We start from the raw sequence: 4,513 nt of genomic DNA on the forward strand, positions 1-4,513 counted from the left end.
GTTTTTGGTTTGGGTTCACATATGAACCACGTATTCTAGGTTTTGACATATAGGGTATTTCCCTATTCTATTGTATTGTTGTTGTGTGCAAAAGTGAAGAAAGGCTTCACCCTCCAACCTTGTGTCCTCTCTCTTTTGTGTGTTGTGAAGAAAGCTGAACTTGAGTCTCCTATCTCTCTCCCTCTTTCTTTTCACTTTTTGCTCGTGACTAAACATAAAGTTTTATCAAGTGATACTAATCAATTCCAACAGGCTAGATGTATCATAAATTTAATGGAGCAAAGATCAGAAAAGATGTTCTTTCTGGTATCTAAAGTTGTTATACTCCTTACGTAAAAGGACTTTGAGCTACAAGAGGTCAATCCCCAAAGCACACAATAATTTTTTGAAGATACGATGCAAACAAGAGGTTTGGTAAGAAAATTTCCTCTTCATCTCCTAGTTATTCTAACTATAATTTGCATGTTCTTTTCCTAAGTTCCTATTTTCTTGTTGGATTTTAGAGTTTTGATCAAGTATTTTTGGAGCACATAGAGAGTATTTTTGGTGGTTCAGATTCTGCAAGTACCTCTAATGAAGATGAAGAGATGCAAGAAGATGTGGATACTGACACTAATGATTCGAGTGAAGAGGAGCCAGTTCAAGAACCTTTTGTGCAAGACACAAGAGCAAAAGGTAGTAAATGAAAAAAAAGGAAAAAACAACTCTTAAGTGAAGTTGAGATTGTGCCCTCAGGTCCAGGGGCACCCTTGTCAGCTCCACAGGGTAAGAATTCAGATAATGCTACCCGCAATATGTGTAAGAAGACAAATATGGTCGATCCTTTGCCTTGTGAGCTACCCGCGTCAATTGTATTGAACTACCTCCCATTGATCCCAAGACCAAAAAAAGGCCACTTCAACTACGATGTATCAATGAAGTGAATGTTTTTAACCTCAAGAGAAAAAAGAAATCAAAACCTATAGCCATGGTGCTACCACTATTGTTTTGGTGGACATGGATCAATGTCCTACAAAGAACTCATGGATAAAGTCTCAGGCAAATTCTTACAAGTATTATGTTCTAGGTGGAACCCATAGATTGCTTGCAAAAAAAGAACTTTGTCTAGAATATGACCACATTAACAGTTATAAGACAACAATTTGTTGGATTTATGTGGATTTGACTAATGAGGAGTGTACAATATTATCCATGGATCACAATGTTGACTCAGATTATCGCTTACAGATGACTTTCATTCAAAAAATTAGATTCTTTCATAATGAATGGGCCAAGCAACAAAGTGAAGGCTGGATTATTGATGATAAATTTTGAGTCACGCTTTGTGAGAGATGTGGTCTACAAGTACACAAGAATAATGCACGTGGTGCTGACCAAAAGCCTAACATCAAGCATTATGATAATTATTTTCAGTTGGCATTTGGTGATGGGGATGTCTGGAACCTACAAGAAGAGATTCTTGATTTATGGGAGCAAGGAAAGTTGAAAGATCAAAAGATATTGAAGGCTCCTTCTAGCTCTCATGGGAAAGCCAATGCAGATGAAGCCATAAAGCCTCTTCCTAAAGACATGAAGATAACTCCTTGGAGATCTTTGCAAGGAATTCATGATACACCTCCTTAGAGGAGATGGGAGCAGAATTTGAAAGGTATATTTTCTTACTTTGCTCATTCACTCAAATATTATAATAATTGTTTTCACTCAAGAACTTGTTTTTAGCTTCTTAATAAACGTAGTTTTGTCTTTGTAGGCAAAAATCTTATTTGCACATGCAAAGAATTATGATAGAAAAGTTGAAATGTAGTGATTGGGATGAAGTTAGGAAATACCATCCTGATTCAAGTAACCCAAAGGAGCTTGAGAGATTCTTATTTCTATTTGAAAAATGTATAAGTGGATTCCAAAATCCTACCTCCACGTTTGTAAGGTTCTTCTTCTGGTTTTCATCTTAAGGTCACATGAACACTCTTTCAATTCTAGAATCCACTTCTAGTCTCATAAACATGGACTTTGCATTCTAGGTTCTAGCGTAAGGTCATATGTGAGATTCTAAGATCAACATTTCATTTTTAAGCCTTAACAATCTCAATTCTTGTCAAATGTTATGATGTACATTTTAAAATGTGAACTCTTTGATACCATTTTAAGTTTCAAGTATCTTGGGTCTTACTTAATATCTATGAAATGTAGAATCAAGACCCTCGTGTTAAGTTGAGGGAAATTCCTCAACCCTTTGAACAGTTTTTGTCTCGTTGTCGAACAGAGAGGAAAAGAAGAGAGCAAGAACAAACAATCCAAAATGTTCCTAGTTTACACAAATATATTTCAGATGATGTGGATGAGCCTCCTTTGCTTTGGATAGTTCATGAAGGACGAGTAGAGGAGATGGACACATTTGTAGCTTGTCCTTATACTTTAGCAATCGCTAATGCTCCATATGGGTTCAAAGCTCCAAACTCAGTCAATGATGATGTGAAGTATGGATTAAATGCTTATAAAACAATCATTCAAACTTTTCAGAAAGTGACAACTTGTGAATCATGGGCACTCATATTTTTTCATGCTCATGATCAAATTACGGCTGCTCAAAAAGCCTTCATAGATCTTAACATGGTGAATCATCTGATCATATGGCACTATTTCTACTTTTTCTCTTCTTTATCCGTTTCTTTTCTTTTGGTTACATTTTTGTGGCATTTTTTAATAGAATCTTACTTGTAGGACTAAACCCAACATCCATGGGTCCAAACTTGATCGACTTTCTTGGGCATGTGAGTTTGCAACAATTGTTTTTCACTCTCCATCTGGATTAAGAGCTCAAGGGTGACAAAATATGAAGAGGGGAGAGGAGAAGAGTGGAGATGAGGAGAGAGGGCACAGCTAGAGAGCACACCACAAATGACTAACTGTACACTAGAATTAGTTGAAAAAATAGAATATATACAAACCCTTTTAGGGTTAGGGTTAGGGGAGCTAACCCTTTCCTTTATAGCACTCTATAAGGTTAGGGCTATGCACATATGAGCACGTGATGGTGCTATGCACACATGATCACATGATGTTGAGCGTGAACTCTCAACACCTTCCCTCAAGATCAACATCATGAAGTAGGCCTTCCCTCAAGATGATGATTTTGGGGAATCGAAGAAGGACTGAGCATTACATTCCATCACACCCCTTTAATGGGAATGTCCTTCCTCTGCATCAAACCAAGAGCTAGTCGGTGTTTCTCGAATAGCTCTTTACCGAGTGGTTTGGTAAAGATATCTGCAACATTTTCTTTGCTATCACAATGCTGCACATTGATGTCAGAGAGCACTTCATCAGAGAAAGAGTGTTACTTGGTGACATCATACTGCAGCATTGTGATAGCAAAGAAAATGTTGCAGATATCTTTACCAAACCACTCGGTAAAGAGCTATTCGAGAAACACCGACTAGCTCTTGGTTTGATGCAGAGGAAGGACATTCCCATTAAAGGGGTGTGATGGAATGTAATGCTCAGTCCTTCTTCGATTCCTCAAGATCAACATCATGTAATGCTCTCTACGAGTCCAAGAACACATCCAGGATTCTCACCTTGAGAAACCAGATCAACTCATTGGTTGATCTGGTTTCTCAAGGTGAGAATCCTGGATGTGTTCTTGGACTCGTAGAGAGCATTACATGATGTTGATCTTGAGGAATCGAAGAAGGACTGAGCATTACATTCCATCACACCCCTTTAATGGGAATGTCCTTCCTCTGCATCAAACCAAGAGCTAGTCGGTGTTTCTCGAATAGCTCTTTACCGAGTGGTTTGGTAAAGATATCTGCAACATTTTCTTTGCTATCACAATGCTGCAGTATGATGTCACCAAGTAACACTCTTTCTCTGATGAAGTGCTCTCTGACATCAATGTGCAGCATTGTGATAGCAAAGAAAATGTTGCAGATATCTTTACCAAACCACTCGGTAAAGAGCTATTCGAGAAACACCGACTAGCTCTTGGTTTGATGCAGAGGAAGGACATTCCCATTAAAGGGGTGTGATGGAATGTAATGCTCAGTCCTTCTTCGATTCCCCAAAATCATCATCTTGAGGGAAGGCCTACTTCATGATGTTGATCTTGAGGGAAGGTGTTGAGAGTTCACGCTCAACATCATGTGATCATGTGTGCATAGCACCATCACGTGCTCATATGTGCATAGCACTAACCTTATAGAGTGCTATAAAGGAAAGGGTTAGCTCCCCTAACCCTAACCCTAAAAGGGTTTGTATATTGTGGTGTGCTCTCTAGCTGTGCCCTCTCTCCTCATCTCCACTCTTCTCCTCTCCCCTCTTCATATTTTGTCACCCTTGAGCTCTTAATCCAGATGGAGAGTGAAAAACAATTGTTGCAAACTCACATGCCCAAGAAAGTCGATCAAGTTTGGACCCATGGATGTTGGGTTTAGTCCTACAAGTAAGATTCTATTAAAAAATGCCACAAAAATGTAACCAAAAGAAAAGAAACGGATAAAGAAGAGAAAAA

General features: G+C 38.5%; 1 pseudogene; it reads left to right on the forward strand.

Annotated features, from left to right (window-relative positions):
- Positions 1–396: 396 nt before the first annotated feature.
- Positions 397–1,623, forward strand: LOC147896117 (uncharacterized; annotated as a pseudogene).
- The last annotated feature ends 2,890 nt before the right edge of the window (positions 1,624–4,513 follow it).

This window comes from Dipteris shenzhenensis, chromosome 12 (assembly GCF_047967505.1).
Source record: "Dipteris shenzhenensis isolate YYH24624 ecotype China chromosome 12, Dip_SZ_1.0, whole genome shotgun sequence".
NCBI lineage: Eukaryota > Viridiplantae > Streptophyta > Polypodiopsida > Gleicheniales > Dipteridaceae > Dipteris > Dipteris shenzhenensis.